Source organism: Pogoniulus pusillus, chromosome 12 (assembly GCF_015220805.1).
Source record: "Pogoniulus pusillus isolate bPogPus1 chromosome 12, bPogPus1.pri, whole genome shotgun sequence".
Lineage (NCBI taxonomy): Eukaryota > Metazoa > Chordata > Aves > Piciformes > Lybiidae > Pogoniulus > Pogoniulus pusillus.
The window spans coordinates 5,396,311-5,420,815 of record NC_087275.1 but is presented as its reverse complement, the minus strand read 5'-3'; the positions used below and the strand labels follow the sequence as shown (position 1 = coordinate 5,420,815).

Sequence of the window (24,505 nt, the reverse complement as noted above, 5' to 3'; positions counted from 1 at the left end):
TGGTGGAGTCGCCATCCCTGGAGGTATTTAAAAGGAGAGTGGATGTGGTGCTTGAGGCTATGGTCTGGTGATGAAGGATGCTGGGATGAAGGTTGGACTGGATGATGCTGGTGGTCCTTTCCAACCATAGCAATTCATAGGGATTAGATGTTGTGCTGAGGGCTTTGGTTTAGTCAAGGACTTGCCAGTGCAAAACTGATGATTGGGTTTGATGATCTTGAAGGTCTTTTCCAATCCAAGAAATTCTGTGATTCTGAGATTCTGTGACATAGTGCAGCAGTGTGATCCAGCGACTGTGACTTCTGGTTGTCCTTGAATGTGTTCAGCTGACTCTTGTGAGCTGTGTGCTGTAACCTTACAGCTCATGGACCTCTGTTGCATGCATCTATGTATACATCCTGGCTGCTTGAGTTATATGATCATGTACAGCCTGTCTCTCTTTCCAGCAGCTAATCATCTTTGTGCAATAGGGATAAGGGATGCATTCCTGTGTGATCTGCACTAGAATGGTGTTGCAGAAATCTGTTTAGCTTGCTGTGGGAAATGTGTTCAAGGCCCCACAGACCAATGTGATCAAGGTGATACCACAAGGTGATGCCAGAGACGTTTATTGATCATTCGGCTCTCAATATATACCCTCAGGGCATAGAGCACACACCTATACATTAGCATAATTAGTCAAGGACAACCCACTCCATCAGCATGAACCACACCTTGCTTTCCTCATTAACGGGGTGTCTGTTATCTATCCCTTCTGAGATAAGTTAGCCAGCTGCTTGTGAGAACCAAGGTCATAATCTGTCTGTTATTTTTCTTCTTCACTCCATTCCCACAGATGATGGTAGTGCTCTGGAAGGAGGATTGGACTTGATAATCTCCATAGATCCCTTCCAACCCCTAACATCCTGTGATCCAAAAGTATCCAGATGTTCTAGTAGCACCTTTGTTCTTTCGATTGGCTGCAAGGGAGGATTTGTGTTTTCCTCTTTCTACAATCTGCAGTGCCTATAAGGAAGAAAAAGGTTTCATATGGGTGTATAAGCACTCAATTCAGAGGAAACCTGACACGTTCAAAATCACCTTGTTCAGGCTAGAATTAATTTACAAGTTATGTGATATCAGTACTTTCTGACTTGATAGTTATGTAAGTGCTGTCCTGGGCAAAGACACTTGGCTGATCTGGTGTAATATGTGCACAATATGTTCATCATTTTTAAAAGTACACAGTGTATTATCTATCATCATTAATTTCCTGAGAGTTAGAGTTAGAAGCAGGCATTTTATGTGGTGTTATTCTTAAAACTCATGCTGTGTTACTTAAGAAAATGAAGAATAACATTAATTTTGATAGCGTATAAGGACTGAAAGTCTGATTCCAGCTTTCATTGTCTAAACTCATTGAATGCATGGGTGTAAATTTGTACAGCAGTGTATTAGAAATGTCTGTGTAGGACTCTTGTTATTACTTAACACCCACATATCTCATAAACTAATAATGGGATTTGTGTTGAGTCTTCTGTATGCTGCTCAGAAAATTTACCCTACATCCTCCACTTTGCCCTTTAAAAATTTAATCAAGCATCTGTCACTTCATATCCTCAACACCCTTTGTTTTGTTGCAAAAAGTCCAGACTATGCCATGATTATTAGGAACAACATGTTGCATCCCATATTAGTTCACCTCAGTATGAATAATCCCTGAAAGCATGAAAATAAAATAAATGCATGAGTGCATCTATGTCTAAGGGAGCAGGTGAAAAAGATAGAAGAGATAGAAAAGAGCATTATTCTCTGACTTTGTTGGGTTTTGCCATAGGTATGCATGAGTGTCAACAGGTCTTGGATTAAATATTTTCTTCTTGGAAGCCAGTCTGGAATTACTTAATCATGTGACTAAACATTGTCCACTACCTGAAAGGAGGCTGTAGCCAGGTGGGGGTCTGTCTCTTCTCCCAGGCAACCAGCAATAGAACAAGGGGACACAGTCTCAAGCTGTGCCAGGGGAAGTATAGGCTGGATGTTAGGAGGAAGTTGTTGCCAGAGAGAGTGATTGGCATTGGAATGGGCTGCCCAGGGAGGTGATGGAGTTGCCGTCCCTGGAAGTTTTCAAGAGAAGACTGGCTGAGGCACTTGGTGCCATGGTCTAGTTGACTGGCTAGGGCTGGTTGGTAGGTTGGACTGGATGATTTTGGAGGTCTCTTCCAACCTGGTTGATTCTATGATTCTGTGATCTGAGAGGTGATTTTCTGGAATAGTTTAGGGGTTATTCATGCCTCTCTTCCCTTTTTACGTGACTCTGATGGTTTGGGTGTTACCTGCCCCCACTTAGGAAAATCACCCAGACTAGATTCAGAGGCTCTGGAAATTGAATGAAGCTTATGTTTACATCTTAGCACAATATATAAGCAGAGATTTACAGTATAGACAGAAATAGACAAGTTAAAAAGTAATACAAAAACACAACAGCCCTCCCTGAAACCTGAGTCCCCATGATGGGCTCCCAACCACCCTTCCACCTACCTCCCACACCTCTAACTTACCCAAGATCCTTGCCTTACACCCAAGGAAGATTGGAAGGTCAGCCAGGGGGGTTGGGAAGCAGATGGATTAGTCACACAGACAACAGGTTAGGTTAGAGAGAGAAGTGCAGCCCACAAAGCCCAGAGAGCAACTCCATTGTCTATATTTATGTTTTTCTTCTTACACATCCCAGCAAGCCTATGAGTGCAGTAGACATCACCATTGCTTCCTTTTCACAGCCTGTAATCTAATTCTTCTCACCAAAACATTCTAGCTAGCTTCAAACTAGCACAATGACAAGCATGTCTGGATTCACATGGCTGCACAGCCTCTCATTGTCATCATGCTGGATGTAGCTGTGATGAGCCTAAACGAGAACATAAATTTCCAGTATCATTAAAAGCAGAGGTCACATAAGGAAGAGCTTCCACTTCTCTACAGCCTATGCAGAGAGTGAGGGGAAATTATTTACAGAAAGCCATGCTGATGATTTAGAAGTCAATGAGACTTGAGTAGAAGCAGCTGTATTGCTATGGTGGGTGACGTGATCCAGCGAGATGAACAAACACCTGCTATCCACCTCACTTCATATTGTTAGACTTAATTAGTCAATGTCAGAAAGCGCTTTAAAATCCACTCAAAAATGGACAAGTATTATTATATTTTATTATAATTACCATAATTATCTCCAATATTGTTAGGTAAGAAGGCACAACGCTGAAAAAAACAAAACCAAACTAGTGCAGGTGCTAGAAGATGGGATGAGATTTAACAAGGCCAAGTGCAGGGTTCTGCACTTTGGCCACAACAACCCCAAGCAGCACTACAGGCTGGGGACTGAGTGGCTGGAGAGCAGTCAGGAGGAAAGGGACCTGGGGGTACTGATAGATAGTAGCTGAAGATGAGGCAGCAGTGTGCCCAGGTGGCCAAGAGAGCCAATGGCATCCTGGCCTGCATCAGGAACAGTGTGGCCAGTAGGTCAAGGGAGGTTATTCTGCCCCTGTACTCAGCACTGGTCAGGCCACACCTTGAGTACTGTGTCCAGTTCTGGGCCCCTCAATTCAAGAAGGATGTAGAGGTGCTGGAACATGTCCAGAGAAGGGCAACAAAGCTGTTGAGGGGCCTGGAGCACAAATCCTATGAGGAGAGGTTGAGGGAGCTGGGCCTGTTTAGCCTGGAGAAGAGGAGGCTCAGGGGTGATCTTATTACTGTCTACAACTACCTGAAGGGCCATTGTAGCCAGGTGGGGGGTGGCCTCTTCTCCCAGGTAACCAGCAATAGAACAAGGGGACACACTCTCAAGTTGTGCCAGGGTAGGTATAGGCTGGATGTTAGGAAGAAGTTCTTCACAGAGAGAGTGATTGGCATTGGAATGGGCTGCCCAGGGAGGTGGTGGAGGCACCGTCCCCGGGGGTCTTCAAGAAAAGCCTGGCTGAGGCACTTAGTGCCATGGTCTAGTTGATTGGATAGGGCAGGGTGATAGGTTGGCCTGGTCCCTTCAGGTAGTTGTAGACAGTAATAAGATCACCCCTGAGCCTCCTCTTCTCCAGGCTAAACAGGCCCAGCTCCCTCAACCTCTCCTCATAGGATTTGTGCTCCAGACCCCTCACCAGCTTCGTTGCCCTTCTCTGGACATGTTCCAGCACCTCAACATCCTTCTTGAATTGAGGAGCTCAGAACTGGACACAGTACCCTGGTTGATTCTCTGCTCCTATGATTCCATGATAGACAAAGGGTTTTTTCCCTATTAAAAAAAAAAAAAAAAAAAAAAAAAAAAAAAGAAGCACATATATTACAAAATATATTTCTCTTTCTATGAGTTTCTTGGGCAGTAACCTTGAAGTTTGAATTCAAGTAGGAGGGCTGTTGATGGGTTTTACATTGGGTTTTGTGGTTTTTTTTAAAGAATTCAAAGTTGCCCAGAGAAGTAACAGAGGTTAAAATTTCTACAAGAAGTATTTCTTCCTAATGCCTTTTATTCACTTATAAATGTCAAAACAAAAGGATGTCTGATATTGTTAGTAAGCAGAACAACAGTAAGCCCTTGTGCATAAGAATCTAAATTTCTAGCCTGCCTCTCGTGAGACTGCATCATAAAAAGAATGTTCTATGTTGTCATGCTGGTTCAGTTAAAAATATAATGTAAAAGATTCCAAACTACAAACCAAGAAAAAATTAGTTGGAAAAACAGAGGGGATTTGAAATAAATGCATTAATTAAATGAGATACAGTATGAAAATCATCAAATTAACTTACTGGGTATCCCACTCTTTAAAATTACAACTAGACCCCCAAGATCCTTCAAACCATATTTAATTTGCATATCATTCATTGCCCATCTGTTTTATCTTCAATTTCTTCTTTGCCATCTGGTTTTCTAATGCTGAATCTACCATACAAATTTTACTATGTGCAAGGCCTTTAAGTTGTAATTGATTGAATAAATATATAAAATAAATATCCTTAGGCTTCAAGGACTAACTCCTTAACATGAATTATACATCTTAAACCTGATGAGCTGATGAAGAAAACGATGGCTGTAAAGCTGACCTCTGTGGAGAATGGAGGAAAACAAGGAGCTAGAGCAAAAGATATAAGCAGAGAAATCAATGGAGAGGTTCTTTAAAAGATTATGAAAAGAAAAGGTAAATCTCAAAGCAGTTCAGTAGATATTGACAAGAATATATGACTGAGGAAATTTGATGGTCCCAGGATGTGTCGTGCCACGGAGTAGGGGAAGCACCAGCAGCTGGTGCATGTTAACCAGTACTTGGCTCTGTGATTGGTTCTAATAATTTTAACAGGATAGATTTCTATTCACTGGTGTCTCATAATCTGTCCTTTGTAACAGATCCAGCAATTTTGCCTCTTCATCCATCCCAGGACTCTTAAACTATTCTAGCTGTTTGTCTCAGCTGGTCTGATTTTTGTCTTCCTAACTGTTGCATGCTTTTTCCCAACAGGCACTCCAATTCATTCAATTCACCAGCTGCTACAAACACTTCTATTTCTGGCTCAGTATCCCAATGGTTTCAAGAGAGTTACTTGAAGTGTATCTGGGTCAGAATCTATATTTCCATAAAATAGGATACACATCAAAACTTACATAAATCTTTATGGATAGAGTCCAAGAGGTCATTCCATAGTCCATGTGTTCTGAAAACGTGTTTTGGTTTTGCTCATTATGTTTTCAGGTTCATCAAACAGATCATTTCTATGAATTTACTCAACCAGAGAGGGGTTAGTCATTGAAGAAGTGGCATAAAACACATTACTTTCCTGCATAGGAATGCAAATAGGTGATTGTTGTGGAGGGCCTGTAGCAAGCTTATTTATGCCTGCTCTGCCTGGACATGTCTCTCTGCCTGCACCAGGGGTAAACAAGCACAAAGGGGCACAACAGACCGGGGCCATAAGGTCAGTTGCCCAGGACACCTGATTGTGTAAGCCCCCACACACCCAGCTCATGTCTCCCTGGTGTAAGTCCATGTGATCCCCATATTTGGGATAGTCCAGGCAAGTGCCTTTTGCTCAGTATGGTAAGGTTTGGCTGATTGCCAACCTGATTGATCATTCGAGTGGCCAATGAGACCCTTAACTCTTAGCCCACATTTAATAAATAGGGGTGCACAGGCTCATGTGCTTGCTCCCCCACATTACTTGTGGCTCTGCCACATGCTTGCCTGCCTGTGTACTTCCTTGGGCTGTATGCCTGCCTTTAGCCAGCCTTAGACCCGTGCTCAGACTGCATGGAATCCTGCCTCTGCACCTGGAGATCCTGCCTGCGGACCCCTGGAGAGAGCAGCCAGCAGAAGCCAGCAGCAAGGAGAGAGACTGCCATTTCCCTGACACCAGAGGATTCCAGCCTCAAAGTCCACAGGCAGAGACCCTGAAGAATTGGACACTTGCAATAGGCTGTGACATAACCCAGAGGGTGATTTCTTATTAATCCGAATTGTGAGTAAATCCTTGAAATGCCTCTGTAATTTCTATTACCTCTGCCATAAAGCAGAGAACAGATTATAGTATAAAACCCCAAGAGGCATTAAGCCAAGGGGAAAACTCTCTCTGTTAATAGTTTGAATGTTTGCTAGTTATTAATAAGTTTCTGTAGATATATATTCCCATAATGTCTTCATAACCGTGTAACAAATAATTTAATATGAAAGTTCAGTGGCTGGGGGTGGCGAGAGTTGAAATAGTGATGTGACACAGTGAACAGAATTGCAGCCTTATTTTGGGGAGTTTTAGTTTAAACAAAGCTCTGAAATCAGAGCAACAAAGCAGTAAATGAGCAGATAGCTATCTACAGTAAAAACTCTTCAAAGTAAAATGGCATTATGTGGTGGAGGGCCACATGGGCCTAAATAGGCTTATTCACAGGCCTATGCTTGCCAGGTCATGTTTTCCTGCCAAAAGGTGTTTTTCTGTCTAACTCAGGGTTAAACACATTAAGAGGACAAAGGAGCTCAAGAGTCTTAGCGCCTTAGAGTCACAGTATCACAGTATCACAGTATCACAGTCTGGCCTGCCCTGGCTATATAAGGTTGATGTAAACAGGTTGCATAAGCCCACATGCTTAGTGTGTGGCCCACCTGTGCTCTTCCCATATTTGAGGGTACCTGACCTGTGGACTCTACCTTATTTGGCATGTTTTGGCCTGCTGCCAGATGCTTACTGGACAGTATTGTGGCCAAAGGACCATCAATCTCGACCCACATCTCATAAATAGGACAATTCAATGCTCCTGCCACCCTCCTCTGCCCACCTCTCCTAGCCTCTGTCGCCTGGGGCCACTATCGCAGTGTATGCCTCCATCCCACGGTACTTTGCACCGATCCAGTGGGTGATCGACCAAGGCGCTCCCAGCCAGCCGCCGTTCCGAGTCTGTCACCGCTCCAGCTCACCATCCCCAGCCCGATCGTGCCCATGGAGCCTTCTCAGCCAGCACGCCCCAATATCCAAACTGAATTATTTGGATCCACAAGGATCAACCCCATGGCTTTGGCTACGCATATTTGGGACCACAGAGACTGTGACTGCAACTAGTGAGTAACTGAACATTCTTGATTTGAGCAGCTAAGAAATCTCAGTGACTTTACCAGTGGCACTTTATGCCACAAGACTCTCTATCCAAAACCTTTCCAAACATCTGCCAAATTCCTGAATCCTGCTGTAAATAGACAATCTGTATCACAGTATCACAGTATCATCAGGGTTGGAAGAGACCTCATAGATCATCAAGTCCAACCCTTTACCACACAGCTCAAGGCTAGACCATGGCACCAAGTGCCACGTCCAGTCCTGCCTTGAACAGCTCCAGGGACGGCGACTCCACCACCTCCCCAGGCAGCCCATTCCAGTGTCTAATGACTCTCTCAGGGAAGAACTTTCTCCTCACCTCCAGCCTAAATCTCCCCTGGCGCAGCTTGAGGCTGTGTCCTCTTGTTCTGGTGCTGGCCACCTGAGAGAAGAGAGCAACACATACAAAGAATTTGTGTGGGTTAACTGTATATAAGCTTGGGGGAAATTCTCTTTGTATATATTATTAAATTATCTAAAAACCTTTCAAAATTCAGCCTCCTATCTTACCCTAAACTCAGACAAATCTCTTCACAACACATTATAAGGGTTAAAGAGTCCAGAGTTTTCTCAGAAAAACTTTCAAAGGAAACATTCAGAAAGGAAGAAAAAAAAATGTTGACTTCTCCCTTCAGTGAGGGTATAAATTTGGATCACACCGCAGCTTCCTCACTTACTGAAGCTCAGTATTTCCAGTGTCAATCCATCTAGCCAGAACATGCACTGTAGATCTTCTCAGTTTAGGAGTTGAAAAGAAAGGGGGAAGGTGAAATGAATCAAGGATGCTAAGTTGAATCATTTGACCAGAAACACAGCTGGCATTGAGAGTTTTCCAAAACTACATTGAAACAAATTTTGCTAACATATACACCCAGATGAAAGTCTCTTCTGATTAACTGTCTAAAAATGGACAAAAATCCTACTGTATGTTTAATTTGCTTTTTAAACTCAACTAATTAACCCAAAAGTGATTTCCCATGTAGACTATACTAAAATATTTTAAGCAAAAGAACATTTAACGGTTCATAGAATAACAAACACGTTCAGGTTGGTAAAGACCCTCATGATCACACAGTATCACAGTGTCACCAAGGTTGGAAGAGACCTCATAGATCATCAAGTCCAACCCTTTACCACAGAGCTCAAGGCCAGACCATGGCACCAAGTGCCACATCCAATCCTGCCTTGAACAGCCCCAGGGACGGCGACTCCACCACCTCCCCGGGCAGCCCATTCCAGTGTCCAATGACTCTCTCAGTGAAGAACTTTCTCCTCACCTCCAGCCTAAATCTCCCCTGGCACAGCCTGAGGCTGTGTCCTCTTGTTCTGGTGCTGGCCACCTGAGAGAAGAGAGCAACCTCCTCCTGGCCACAGCCACCCCTCAGGTAGTTGTAGACAGCAATAAGGTCTCCCCTGAGCCTCCTCTTCTCCAGGCTAACCAATCCCAGCTCCCTCAGCCTCTCCTCGTAGGGCTGTGCTCAAGGCCTCTCCCCAGCCTCGTCGCCCTTCTCTGGACACGTTCAAGCATCTCAATGTCCCTCCTAAACTGGGGGGCCCAGAACTGAACACAGGACTCAAGGTGTGGTCTAACCAGTGCAGAGTACAGGAGCAGAATGACCTCCCTGCTCCTGCTGACCACACCATTCCTGATGCAGGCCAGGATGCCACTGGCTCTTTTGGCCACCTGGGCACACTGCTGGCTCATGTTCAGGCAGGGATGTCGTAAGGATACAGAGGCAGCAGAACTCTAACTTCACTGTCTAGACTAGAAAACAACTGACCTTTTTTGGGTTTGTATAATTGGATCTCACTGACAGAGGTTGACTTAAACTGGCTTTGGTATCGTAAGAAAAAGATGTAGGCAGAATGACACGAGGAAAAAAGGAGAAAAATCAAAATGTGGCTGAACTCAATGCAAACAGACAGTGCAGTTCAGAGCAGCTCCCTGGCTAGACATACTGAGGGACAGATGTCTGAATGTGGCTGATCAAACTGAGGCAAATTAGCATAAAGAGCAAAATGTCTAAAAATAGGCTAGATTTGAACCCAGGACTCTTCCCATTAAAGTCTTCCTTCTGAGGGTATTAAAAATACACTTTGCACCTCTCTATTCCACCTTATATGCTTAGTTGATAAAAAAAAGCAAGTGGTGCTATTAAAAATTAACTACATTTTGACTGTTCTTAGCATAGCCCTTCTCTAATCTGCTCTAATTTTCCTACTGAAAGCCTTCTGCACTTGACACTGGACTTCATGTCCTCCCTACAGAATTATAGCGGTTCCCTATGTGACTCACAGATATATTCAAGTTGGTACTGTGGTGGTTTGGGTGTTACCCACCCCCCCACACTGTGGAAATTACCCAGACTAGGCTCAGCCAGCTCTGGAAATTGAATGAAGCTTATATTTACAGCTAGCACAATATACAAGCAGATAGTTACAGTATATACAGTTACAGACAGAAATAGACAAGGTAAAAAGGGATACAGAAACACAACAGCCCTCCCAGAAACCTGAGTCCCCAGGAGGGGCTCCCAACTGCCCTTACACCTTCTCCCAGCCCTCTCAACCTTACCCCAGTCCCAAGGAAGAATGGAGGTTCAGCCAAGGGGTTAGGAAGCAAAGTGGATTAATCAGAGAGACAGCAGAGAGGCTAGAGGGAGAGATGCAGCTCAGAGCTCCCCAGCAGAAGAAGTGCCTTATCTATGTTTGGATTCTTGTTCTTATATCTCTCAGCAAGCCTATGAGTGAAGTAGACATCACCCTTGTTTTCTCTTTCACAGGCTGTGATCTAATCCTTCTCACCAAAACATTCCAGCTAGCTTCAAACTAGCACAGGTACACAACTTTAAACTGGGACTCACAGAATGCAGTGCTCCCAGCACATGCTTTTCTGAGCACTTTGTTCTTGCATGTTAATCAGAAAGTTCCCAGGGGGGCATTTTTGCCATCAAATGCTGAAAAGGTTACTGCTACAAGGACCAAAAAAATGCAAGTGATTAAACTACAGAAAACATGCAACAGTGTCCCATGTCACAAAATAATGAGCACAAACACTGATGGGAAACTGTCAAAACAAAGAATTTCATTAATATTTCAACAGAGTTTAAACAAACTTCCTGCACTTTATTAAAAAGGTACACTGAAATGGAAAACATTCATTAAAAATAAGGGACAGTTTTCACTGAATATTGACTTCATTGAGGTGGATTTCTCTAACTTAAAAAAATATTAATTGGAACAATAATTAAAAGAAACTCCTGAGTCATAGAATCATAGAATCATAGAATCAACCAAGTTGGAAGAGACCTCCAAGATCATCCAGTCCAACCTAGCACCCTGCCCTATCCAATCAACTAGACCATGGCACTAAGTGCCTCAGCCAGGCTTTTCTTGAAGACTCCCAGGGACGGTGACTCCACCACCTCCCTGAGCAGCCCATTCCAATGGGAAATCACTCTCTCTGTGAAGAACTTCTTCCTAATATCCAGTACCTAAACATTTTCATATGCTTTTGGTGCCACACTTGTTTGAATTCACTTGCTACTGGAATTGAGTTACGTCGTGCTGCATAAAATGCTGTGATCCCTTCAATGGCCTTTTCATTTCGTTTGAGAAGCATTGAAACAGAATCCCTAATCTACAAAAACTGGGGTTTCACTTTCATGTGGAGCATCCAGTACAAAGACAGAAAATATGGTCATTACCATATTAACAAATTAGCCACTTTCCAAAATGACTGCATGGACCACTACAAGATCAAGTTCTGTTTGATAATTCATTATCGATTTGATGATTAAATCATGATATATTACAGTTCCATTTACACCACATTTTTATTTCTGTTAATCACAGAATCAACCAGGTTGGAAGAGATCTCCAAGATCAGCCAGTCCAACCTAGCACCCAGCCCTAGACAATCAACTAGATCATAGCATCAAGTGCCTCATCCAATCTTTTCTTGAACACCTCCAGGGATGGCAATTCCACCACTTCCTTGGGCATCCCATTCCAGTGCAAATCACTCTCTCTGGCAACAGCTTCCTAACAACATCCAGGCTAGACCTTCCCCAACACAGCTTGAGACTGTGTCCTCTTGTTCTGTTGCTGGTTGCCTGGCAGAAGAGACCAACCCACCTGGCTACAGCCTCCCTTCAGGTAGTTGTAGACAGCAATGAGGTCATCCCTGAGCCTCCTCTTCTCTATGCTAAACACCCCCAGCTCCCTCAGCCTCTCCTCATAGGGTTTGTGTTCCAGCCCCCTCACCAGCTTTGTTGCCCTTCTCTGGACACCTTCCAGCACCTCAACATCTCTCTTGAATTGAGGAGCCCACAACTGGACACAGCACTCAAGGTGTGGCCTGTCCAGTGCTGAGATGGATACAAGTAGAAACACTGATGTTGCTAGAAACAAGTAGGACCAAGGTTTAGATCTGCATATGGTATAGGAATAATTTGAGACATAACTTTATTAGAGAATAATACTGACTGCAAAAGATGAGCACTTGTGGAAAACTCCTGCCATCTGGAATGGTGCTAAACAAACTCATTGCTAGGTTAGTGGTTTTTGTTTTGTTGATAGCCGAAGCACTTGATTTCTATCTTCAGCATTTATTGTTCTTAGCAAATTGCTTTCCTCAGCCAGTATAACACTATTACAGCAACACGTTTTAGCCCTATTGAAAATATGTTCTCACTTGTGACTGGAAAACTTCCACAACAAAACTGAATAAATTAATCACTACAAATTTCACAAAGTCATTAGGATTACATTTGCTCTCATTTATCAGGCTTCAGTTGTCAGCTAGAAATACACCAAGCAAAATTTAGCATGAAGAAAACAACTTTAAATATTTATCTTTGGCTTAATTATCTTCAGGCTGGATGAGAAGCTGTTAAAACAGTAAGAGGGCTAAGCTAATTTATTTGACTACAAAAAAAAACCCCAACAACCTACAAGAGAATGGAGATATATATCTAACACACATTTACACCTACTGTTGAATGTTTTCTGTGGGCAAGAAGAAAAAAGAAGAGTTCTATTAAGGGAAATATGATAAATTATATCAAAACCAAATGATGAGGAGCAGAGCATAAACCAGGTTATTTTCCATGGACAAATCCATTACTCAGCACTTGAGACCAAATGCCAAACTTTCAGAAAACTTAAAAATGCTGTGAACAGAATCAATGTGTTCTGTGGTAAGAATGGGAAAAGGTTCAAGCCTGGTCTTCAAAGTTTAACCTCAGCATTTGCTCTTCCATATGCTTGACTAGAGGGTATACACTGAAATGACTATCCACATGGTGTCCAAATGCAAATTTTGATCTCATAAAGCTTAATAAAACACTAAGCAGAGTTTGGAATCACAAGCTAAAGAATAACTGGTTGCATATCATTCTTTCTATACACAGGGCAGAAATTAGACTGGTTTGTGGGTTTTTTTCCCCTTGTAAGTGCACAAACATCTATTTCTTGTTGTTTTGCTCTTTGCTGAGTGATGAAATTATAATGGCATCACCTTAGCTAAAAATTCTTATTGGAATCAAATTAGAATTAGCACATTTCAACTTTAATGTTTCATTAAGTGCTTTATAAATAAGTAGAAAATTCCCATAATGCAGCTAATTACCAGGGAGGGGGAAAGTGTCAATTAACATCCAGTTATTTCCAGATTTTATACAAGATGGCTTGTAAGAGATTATTTTTTTTCTTCTGCTTCTTTTTTTCTCCCACAAACCAATGGAAGAAAGCTTCATGTCTTGACTTAACATTTTTAACTGGATTTGACAATATAAAGAATATACAGATACATATGGCCTGCATCAGGAACAGTGTGGCCAGCACTACACCTGAAAGTCTCATGCCAAGATGCAAAGTCCTGGACACACACATATCATCCAGAAGAGCCAAGAGATAAGGTCAGAGATTGTCTGTTTCCTTTCCCAGCACTCTATGAAGCCTGAAAAGAATCAGAAGCCTCAGAGGCTGACAAGTAAAAGAATTCCCTGAAAGTATTTGGGTACTGACTCTGCAGCTAGCCCCATGAGTCAGGAGATAATTTTGTGAGTACATAGAATTATGAATCAACCAGGTTGGAAGAGACCTCCAAGATCAGCCAGTCCAACCTAGCACCCAGCCCTAGCCAGTCAACCAGACCATGGCACTAAGTGCCTCAGCCAGTCCTCTATTCAACACCTCCAGAGATGGTGACTCCACCACCTCCCTGGGCAGCCCATTCCAATGCCAATCACTCTCACTGTGAAGAACTTCCTCCTAACATGCATCCTATACCTACCCTGACACAACTTGAGACTGTGTCCCCTTGTTCTGTTGCTGCTTGCCTGGCAGAAGAGACCAACCCCCACCTGGCTACAACCTCCCTTCAGGTAGTTGTAGACAGCAATGAGGTCATCCCTGAGCCTCCTTTTCTCCAGGCTGCACACCCCCAGCTCCCTCAGCCTCTCCTCATAGGGTTTGTGTTCCAGGCCCCTCACCAGCTTTGTCACCCTTCTCTGGGCACATTCCAGTATCTCAACATCTCTCTTGAATTGAGAGGCCCAGAACTGGACTTATCTGATCTTCTATCATTTGTGTCCATAATTTCAACTCAATTTGAAGCAACCAAAATTTTGTTTTCTTATTGAATTTCCCCGTGGTTCTGCTGTCATAAATTTACATGTTTCTCATGCAAAGATATAAGAATAAATGTTTTCTCTTGAAGCTGCAGAATAAATACACTGCAGGACAATTTCACTAACTCCTTAAAAGTGAAGTTTAACTAAATTAATTTATCTTGAAAACCAGCTCTGAACTCAATGATTAAGGCACCAAATTCTAGTTAGAATCACAGCAAATCAGCAGCAATGCAAGGGTTTCAATTTTTATATGCTAATTCAAAACAGCTGAAGTTCTGTCCCAACTTTTGAGTTAATGGAAGTTATCATTTCAATACAAACATACTAGAGATTTACATAATTGGGTTGTAGAAAAGTCTTTCTTATTTAAAGCAGAGACTGTCAACTTTTCATCTCCTGTTACAAATGAATTTTTGGTCCTTGAAAATCAATGGCAAAAGTGTTATTTAAATCAGGCAATTGAGGAATTGGCATTTGAGTATGAAGGTGATGGATGCTCCTGAGCTTCTCTGGACAAAAACTCCTCCTGATATTTCCAAGGAGTAGTTTACACAGCATTTAAAGGTGTCCTAGTCAGTTTCATTTTAGCTCCAAAGCAGTTTATGATCAGCTGTAGGATGAAAGAAATGATTTGTAAAGCAGAAAGAAAGTCACAGGCTCACAGGATGTTAGAGGTTGAAGGGACCCAAGGAGGTCATCAAGTCCAACCCCCCTGCCAGAGCAGGACAATCCTATGTAACACAGATCACAGAGGAACACAGCCAGACAGGCCTTGAAAGGCTCCTGAGAAGGTGACTCCACAGCCTCTCTGGGAAGCCTATTCCAGTGCTCTGTGACACTTACAGCAAAGAAGTTCCCTCTTCTGTTGAGGCAGAACCTCTTTTGCTGCAACTTACACCCATTGCTCCTTGTCCTATCCCAGGGAGCAGTAAGCAGAGCCTGTCCCCCCAGTCCTGGCCAGCCCTCAGGTACTTATAAACATTTATTAAATCCCCTCTGAGTCTTCTCTTTTCCAGACTAAACAGCCCCAGGTCGCTCAGCCTCTCCTCATAAAGCCATGCCCTCCAGTCCCCTCATCATCCTCGTAGCTCTCCACTGGACCCTCTCCAGCAGATCCCTGTTCCTCTTAAACTGGGGAGCCCAAAACTGAACACAACATTTTCCTACTTTGTTAATCAAACTCCTGGTTGTATGAAAATTGCTCTGGCCAGGCACCCCATGTTGCCCCAGGATGGAGTTTAGTGGCTGGGGAAGGTCTATTTCAGTCTTGGCTTAGTGCCTAGCAGGCAAAGGTGGTTGGGAGTCCCTCCTGAGGACTCAGGCTTCAGGGAGGTCTAGTTGATTGCGTAGGGCTGGGTGCTAGGTTGGACTGGATGATTTTGGAGGTCTCTTCCAACCTGGTTGATTCTGTGATTCTCTGATATCTGTCAGAAGCTATACAGATTTGATCAAAACAGGAGAAAGAGTAAATATAGCATGGCCAAATGACAAGCTTCAAAACATGACTTCAGTATCATTACGTAAATGATCTCTAGCAAAGTGTGGTCAAATGACAAGTTTCCCAACATAACTTCAGTATCATGCTGTAAATAATATCTAGCAAAGTGTGCATGATGGCTTGGGTGTTCCCCACCCCCCCCCACATGTCAAAGGGTGGGTGGAGAGTCGTGTGTGCTGGGAACTGCCCCAGACATGGGGACCTGCCCAGCTGTGCTAGTTTGAAGCAGGCTAGAATGTTTTGGTGAAAAGAACTAGATAATAGGCTGTGAAATGAAAACAATGGTGATGTCTCCTTCCCTCATCAGTCTCGTTGAGAACTGTGGGAACAAGAAGCAAACATTAGATAACATTCTCCATTTTGTTTTCACTTTGCTTTTGGCTTCACACTGAGCAACAGCTCATTAACCTCACTGCCACTGACCTTCCTTCTTAACCTCTTGGCTGCACCTCTATTCTTTCTCAGGATTGGGGTAAGGTTGAGAGGGGCAGGGGGAAGTGTTGGGGTGGTTTGAGAACCCCTCCTGGGGACTCAGGTTTCTGGGAGGGGAGTTGTGCTTCTGTATTACTTTTCCCTTGTCTATTTCTGTCTATAACTGTATATACTGTAACTATCTGCTTGTATATTGTGCTGCTGTAAATAAATAGCTTCATTTATATTCCCAGAGTCCGGCTGAGTTAGCTGGGGCAATTCTAAAAGTGTGTGGGGGGCTGGTAACAGCCAAACCACCACACCAGCCTTGGGCTCTGATGAACCTGACATAACTGCAATGCAAGCCTGTGCCAGGGTTTGCCTTCACAGCTGGGCCCAGGGCCTGCAGCAGCACCTGTTGACAGCTGAACTGTGGCCAACATCAGCAGTCACTACCCTTGTCCTGGCTCACCGAAGGCTGCGGCACAGGGGCAGTCCAGGGTAGAGGGCTTCATTCTGGCACATCCTTCTGTTTACTGCCCTCTCTCTCACTGTGGCTTACACCACCTATTTCAAGCTACAGATACTTGATAAGAGAAGACTTTGTTTGTGTAATTCTGTTTTCATCCAATTGTTTAAACTTAAATGCCAGCAGGATTTATTTCCTTAGTGATTACAATTACTTTTTAATGCCACAGGTATGAACAACTTCAATCACTCTTTCCAGTTAGCATTTGCTTACATCTGTTAGAGACAAATCACATTATCCATCCTACTGCCTATTTATTTAACCTTATTATTTACTTCAAAATGTTTTCAGGCTTCATTATACTTGACTAGCCTCAGTAATTTAGCATCAGCTATAAATTTTGCTTCTCTGAAGTCCTCTCTTTCCTTTTTATGTGCAGTTATCTGTAGAAAATCTGACATGGAAAACTCAGCAACTGTTAACCTTTGGCCAAACAAAAGGTTTGATTTACACTCACATTTTCTGGCTTCTGCTTCCCATCCCTAATTTTTAATCATGACCATTAATTTCTTTCTTGCTCTTCTTCACTGAATCAGCTTAATGAATTAACTGTGAAACTACTGGAAAAAAATCAAGTAAATTGAGACAAACACATGATTCTGCAAATAGGTATTTTTAAAGTATATATCTGAAGCACAAATACAAACCATACTTATTATATTTTAAAATCTAATACTTTTATGCCATCATCTTCAAGAGGCTGATGCCTCTTTTTTCACTTGTGAGTACAAATATCACAGTATCACACAGTATCACAGTATCATCAAGGTTGGAAGAGACCTCACAGATCATCAAGTCCAACCCTTTACCACAGAGCTCAAGGCTAGACCATGGCACCAAGTGCCACATCCAATCCTGCCTTGAACAGCTCCAGGGACGGCGACTCCACCACCTCCCCGGGCAGCCCATTCCAGTGTCCAATGACTCTCTCAGGGAAGAACTTTCTCCTCACCTCCAGCCTAAATCTCCCCTGGCATAGCTTGAGGCTGTGTCCTCTCGTTCTGGTGCTGGCCACCTGAGAGAAGAGAGCAACCTCCTCCTGGCCACAACCTCCCCTCAGGTAGTTGTAGACAGCAATAAGGTCTCCCCTGAGCCTCCTCTTCTCCAGGCTAACCAATCCCAGCTCCCTCAGCCTCTCCTCGTAGGGCTGTGCTCAAGGCCTCTCACCAGCCTCGTTGCCCTTCTCTGGACACGCTCAAGCATCTCAATGTCCCTCCTAAACTGGGGGGCCCAGAACTGAACACAGTACTCAAGGTGTGGTCTAACCAGTGCAGAGTACAGGGGCAGAATGACCTCCCTGCTCCTGCTGACCACACCATTCCTGATGCAGGCCAGGATGCCACTGGCTCTCTTGGCCACCTGGGCACACTGCTGGCTCATGTTCAGGCAGGGCTGTAGTCCATTAACAAAGACCAGCCCCATGACATGATCATGTTTTCTATACTCCAGCCTAACAAGGCATACACGAAACTTAGATACAATTTCCTAATGAAATAACAAGGTTGTGTTATTGCTGCTCAGAGGGGACACTTTGAATGTGACCAAACTGCTAATTCTGCTCGAAGTGCCCAATGTGCCTTAAGGGCCATTTATTAAAAATAAAAAAATAGATTGCTTCTGCTACTCTATAAATGCCTAAATGTACAAGGTCTTGTGGACAGCGTTTTGAAGGAGAAATATTTAAATGTTAGAGGCAAAATTTGCTTAGTAGGAGGACTTTGGCTTTTCATTCAGTTCCAACCAAGCTACGTGTGCCTGTCTCAAATTATGATAATAAGCAGTTGAAGTCAAAACTGAATATCATAAAAGATAATGCCCACACTACATCAAAACATCGTACATAGACACACTCCATTTGGAAATCACTTTATTTATTACAGCTAGTGATAATCCAAATTGCCAAAGGAGAAAAAAAGGACATTCTTTATGGAAAAAAAAAATCATCCTTTCAGTTCCCTACTGCATCTAAATCACCAGATAATAAGAACCATTCCTTGGAAGCTTAAACTATAAATTAAAAGTTGAATTACCTTTTTTTTTTTCTCTTTCTTTGTCTCATTTGGAACCTGAATGTGGGAGTGCAGAATGCAGAAGAGTTGTGGGGTGCAGGAGAGCTGTGAGAATGGAGTGAAGAGAAATGACAACAGGCAGATCCTTATAATAACACCTTGGTTCACACACGCAGCTGGCTCAGTCCTGTGTCCAGTTCTGGGCTCCCCAATTCAAGAGAGGTGTTGAGGTGCTGGAAGGTGTCCAGAGAAGGGCAATGAAGCTGGTGAGGGGCCTGGAACACAAACCCTGTGAGGAGAGGCTGAGGGAGCTGGGGGTGTGCAGCCTGCAGAAGAGGAGGCTCAGGGGTGACCTCATTGCTGTCTACAACTACCTGGAGGGAGGTTGTAGCCAGGTGGGGTTGGCCTCTTCTGCCAGCCAACCAGCAATAGAACAAGGGGACACAGCCCCAAGTTGTGCCAGGGGAGGTCTAGGCTGGATGTTAGGAGGAAGTTGTTGCCAGAGAGAGTGATTGGCATTGGAATGGGCTGCCCAGGGAGGTGGTGGAGTCACCATCTCTGGAGGTGTTGAAGAGAGGACTGGATGAGGCACTTGATGCCATGGTCCAGTTGCCTGGCTAGGGCTGGGTGCTGGGTTGGCCTGGATGATCTTGGAGGTCTCTTCCAACCTGGTTGATCCTATGATAGATAATAGGACACCTTGGTAAAGGTGTGGTTTATGCTGATGGAGTGGGTTGTCCCTGACTAATTATGCTAATGTGTAGGCATGTGCTCTGCAGGCTGAGTGTACATATTCAGGCTGACACATAAAGTGGCTTCTGCATAATTCACATTGAATCACCTGGAGACCCTCGTGGCTGGCCCACAACCATATTGGTCTATAGGCTTGTTCATCATGGTCCTGCAGCAAGCAGAGAGAGCAGGCAGCACAGCCTGCAACACTTGAATACCTGTGCTAGTCTGAAGCTAGCTAGAATGTTTTGGTGAGAACTAGATTACAGGCTGTGAAAGGAAAGCAATGGTGATGTCTGCTTCTCTCATAGGCTTGCTGAGATGTATAAAAACAAAAAACAAAACATAGATAAGGGAGTCTCAACTTCTGCTGCTGGGGAGCTTCAAGCTACATCTCTCTCTCTCTAACCTCACCCTCCGTTTCTCTGACTAATCCACTTTGCTTCCTAACCTCTGGCCCAACCTCCATTCTTCCTTGGGACTGGGGTAAGGTTGAGAGGGGTAGAGGGAAAGTGAAAGGGCAGTTGGATGCCCCTCCTGGGCAGGGCTGTTGTATTTCTGCATTACCTTTTACCTTGTCTATTTCTGTCTATAACTGTATATACTGTAACTACCTGCTTGTATATTGTGCTAGCTGTAAATATAAGCTTCATTCAATTTCCAGAGCTGGCTGAGTCTACTCTGGGTGATTTCTAAAGTGTGGGGGGTCAGGGAACACCCAAGGCATCACAATACCTACAAGACTTCTTAGTGGTCATTTTGTTGCTGTCAGATGACATAATTTGTTACATGGTTAATAAGCAAATCAGTGCAGAGCCAGCACAGTTCAGAATCCTCTTTGCTTAAGGTGAATGCAATTTTATAGTACTTCCATGTAATTAAATATGGAGTCTCTATGGCAAAAAAAAACCCAGCAACCAAATCCAGACTTGGGCCTTCAAAATTAATTTTGGTACTTATCCAGGCTTGTATTGGCATGTAGTGCTTAAATATTCAAAAGACAACCTCATGATTGGTTGTATTGACATGTAGTGTTTAAATATTCAAGAGACAAAGTTAAGATCTTGTCAGAGCCCACCTGGAGTACTGTGAGCAGTTCTGCAGCCCCCAACACAAGAAGGACATTGAAATATTGGAGCAAGTCCAGAGGAGGGCCATGAAGCTGCTCAGAGGGCTGCAGCAGCTCTGCTATTAGCATAAGCTACAAGAGTTGGGGCTCTTGAGCCTGCAGGAGAGAAGGCTTCGAGGAGACCTTATAGTGGCATTCCAGGATCTGAAGAGAGGCTGCAGGAAGGCTAGGGAAACACTATTGACAAGGTCTTGTAATGACAGGACAAGGAGGAATGGGGTTAAACTGGCAGAGGGGAGATTCAAACTAGATGTTAGGAAAGGGTTCTTTCCAGTGAGGATGGTGAGGCACTGGCACAGGTTGCCCAGGGAGGTTGTGGCTGCTCCCTCCCTGAAGGTATTCAAGGCCAGGTTGGACAGCCTGTTCTAGTGGGGGGGCAGGAGATACCCAATCCATCACATATGATTGTTCACTTTTTCCTGAAAGTAGCTTGATTAAACTCAAATTTCTCAGGTAAACATCTTATAATTGTCCAATTGGCCATAAAGAAAGTACATAATGGGAACATTTATGCAGGAAACAGTATTGCTATTCTCATGAACTGTGGAGATCTGAGCATACAGAAATGCTCAGCCCTGCTATTTATGGGCAATATCATAGTTACTATACTGCAATATTACATTATAGCAGCACTAAAACTCAGTTTCTGACAAGAGACACCCACTGCACTCTTTGCTGCAGTCACACATATGGAGAGACAGCACTCACTCCAAAAGAATCTCATGTAAATAGACAAGGTTGAAAAGTTGTTATGCATTGATGCAGAGCTCCCAACTACCAGTTCATTCCTCTAGCCCAAATATTATCATTTGTGGTTGTCCAGACTACTGCAGTTCTGAAGTTGTTACTCTCAAACATATTCTCTTCCCAAAAGGAAACTTGATTGATACTGAAAAAGGAGGAAGAGGAAAAGGCAGATCATAGCAGACTAAACCCCTTTCTGCATAGCAGTCTTGGGGTCTGTACACCACACACTGAAGATTTCATCAATTCAAAGAAATGAAGAAATAACTTCCTATTTATCAAAGTTTTCTATAACCAGTCATATTGTTGCTCTCTCATCTCCTTTCCTTTTACTGCTTCATCCAACAAAAACATGCTGGATTTATGCCATACTTTCCATAGAACAAGGGGACACAGTCTCAAGTTGTGCCAGGGTAGGTATAGGCTGGATATTAGGAAGAAGTTCTTCACAGAGAGAGTGATTTCCCACTGGAATGGGCTGCCCAGGGAGGTGGTGGAGGCACCATCCCTGGGGGTCTTCAAGAAAAGCCTGGATGAGGCACTTAGTGCCATGGTCTAGTTGATTGGATATTGCTGGGTGCTAGGTTGGACTGGATGATCTTGGAGGTCTCTTCCAACCTTCTTGATTCTATGATTCTATGACTGTAATGCTACACAGGATTGCAACTTAACTGAGAGATCAAATAGAAAATAAGCTATGTGGACAGGCTGTGAGCTTTGCTGCTGGATTAGAACACAAATCTTCAATGGTAGTGAAGCAAACCTTGAGTATTGTGTCCAGTTCTGGGCTCCTCAATTCAAGAGAGATGTTGAGATACTGACATGTGTCCAGAAAAGGGCAACAAAGCTGGTGAGAGGTCTGGAGCACAGCCCTGTGAGGAGAGGCTGGGGGAGCTGGGGGTGTGCAGCCTGCAGAAGAGGATGCTCAGAGGTGACCTCATTGCTGTCTACAACTACCTGAAGGGAGGTTATAGCCAGATAGGGTTGGTCTCTTCTCCCAGACAACCAGCAACAGAAGAAGGGGGGACAGTCTCAAGTTGTGCCAGGAGAGGTATATGCTGGATGTTAGGAGGAAGTTGTTGTCAGAGAGAGTGATTGGCATTGGAATGGGCTGCCCAGGGAGGTGGTGGAGTTGCCATCCCTGGAGGTGTTGAAGAGTTGGATGATCTTGGGGTCTCTTCCAACCTAGTTGATTCTATGGTTCTATGATGTGCTAGTTTGAGCCTAGCTAGAATATTTTCTTGAGAGGAATTAGATTACAGGCTGTGAAAAGGAAACAGTGGTGATGCCTGCTTCACTCATAGGCTTGCTGAGACGTATAAAAATAAGAACACAAACATAGATAACAGAGTTTGCTTTCTGGCTTTGGGCTGCACTTCTCTCTCTCTAGCTTGCTGCCTAGTTAATCCATCTGTTTCCTACCCCCATGGCCAATCCTCCAAGCTCACATTGAACATAAGGCAAAGTCTGGGATAAGGTAGAGGGGTGGGAAGAAGGTGGGAGGGTCATGATGATCTTGGAGGTCTCTTCCAACCTGGTTGATTCTATGAAACATGGTGACAAAAAAATCCAAAACCTAACCAAACAACAACAACAACCCCCCACCCACAATAAATGCACATACAACAAATAGACAAAAACCCCACACAGAGCAATTAATCTAAAATCATAGAATGGTTTGGGTTGGAAGGAACTTCCAAAGCTCATCTAGTCCAACTACCCTGCATTGAGCAAGGACATTGTCCACTAGGTCAGGTTACTCAGAGCCTTGTGGAGCCTGACCTTGAAGGATGGGGACTAAACTACCTCCCTGGACAAGCTGTTCCAGTGTTCCACCACCCTAATGGTAAAGAACTTATTCCTAACACCATCCAATCTAAATCTACACTTCTCTAATTTAAAACCATTGTCCCTCACCCTATCACTACAGACCTTTGCAAACAGTTCCTGTGCAGCCTTCTTCAGGTACTGGAAGGTCACTACTGCGTCTCCCTGGAATCTTCCCCAGGATGAACAACCCCAGCTCCATCATCTGTCTTTGAAGCAGAGGTATTCAAGCCCACTGATCATTACCATGGCCCTCCTCTGGACCTTCTCCATCAGGTTCATATCCTTCCTGTGTTGAGGGTTCCAGAGCTGGACACAGTACTCCAGGCTAGGTCTTAGCAGAGCAGAGATTCAAATTCATCATACACATCCTGAAAGCTGCACTGGAATCCAGCCACAAAACATTTCTGTAGTGTCAAATCAACAATTGAACTACATTTGCTTTTCCCCTTAAATATAAAATGGAAGAATGAGGCTTAAGTTAGTTGCTTGGTAAATATTGAAGACCTCAAACAACCAAAGTAAGATCATCCAAATATAGCACACAACTCTGACTGGTTCCCATGGAATAATGTTAAACTAGTTCAGAGAAAGTAATTTAGGCAAAAAGTCACTATCACTTGGCACAGCTGAAGTACTGTAAATTAGCAGCTCATACTGTCAACTTCACATTTGGAAGAAATTCAGATTTTAACATGATAGTGTCAGTTGGAGCTTATAAAACATTGAAATGCTGCAAGGGGAAGAGTATTTCGTACCCTTCAGCTAGCGCCAAAGAAATAAGATCTCTCCAGACAGATATTCATAGATTAATACTGTGAAATCAGTCTCATTTGCAGAGAGAAAATACATTGTTAAAGCCACTATGGTCACTTCAAAAAGCTCAGACTTTAAACTTGCAGCTGGTTCTGAAGGAGCAAACAATAAAGGCATCAACCTCATTTTAAGTATCATTCAGTGCATGGATAAGTAGGAATTAAAAAAGAGGAACAGCAAGTCATCTCATCCAGAAAATTGTAGCAAATAAAGTATATAAATTGACTCTTTCTAAGCAAATATGTTACTTTAAAACAGAGGAATAGAGGAAAAATATTGCAGTGAATGAGAAAAACCCACCATAAACCCAAGCAAACAAAAAACCCACAAGCACACACTCGAGTGTGTTTCTATGCATAGCAATACATGTTTTACAGGAGCTTTTAGTGCTGTTATCATGGATTTATCTTGCTCTCAGATGAAGGGGCCAAAGTAGTATTCATCTAGAAAGAATCTCCAGTAGTCTGAGATTTCTTGCAGTCCTTCAAGTACAAGAGACTACAACTCTGGCTGCTGTTACTCAAAACAGTAGAGCAATCAAGTCCAGCAGCTTGACTGTTATCTTTTCCA

General features: G+C 43.4%; 2 long non-coding RNA genes across 3 annotated transcripts in view; both read right to left on the bottom strand.

Annotated features, from left to right (window-relative positions):
* LOC135180088 (uncharacterized) overlaps positions 1–24,505 on the bottom strand; it is a 79,809-nt gene that overhangs the window by 42,820 nt on the left and 12,484 nt on the right. The window lies entirely within an intron of this gene.
* LOC135180090 (uncharacterized) lies at positions 593–24,484 on the bottom strand. Of its 2 annotated transcripts, none has more exons than XR_010304269.1 (2): positions 23,366–24,484; positions 593–1,005 (listed from the first exon to the last, which is right to left on the bottom strand). It is a non-coding gene; the product is annotated as an uncharacterized LOC135180090 (long non-coding RNA). The 2 variants fall into 2 exon arrangements; XR_010304270.1 differs by lacking the exon at positions 23,366–24,484 and adding an exon at positions 2,541–2,945.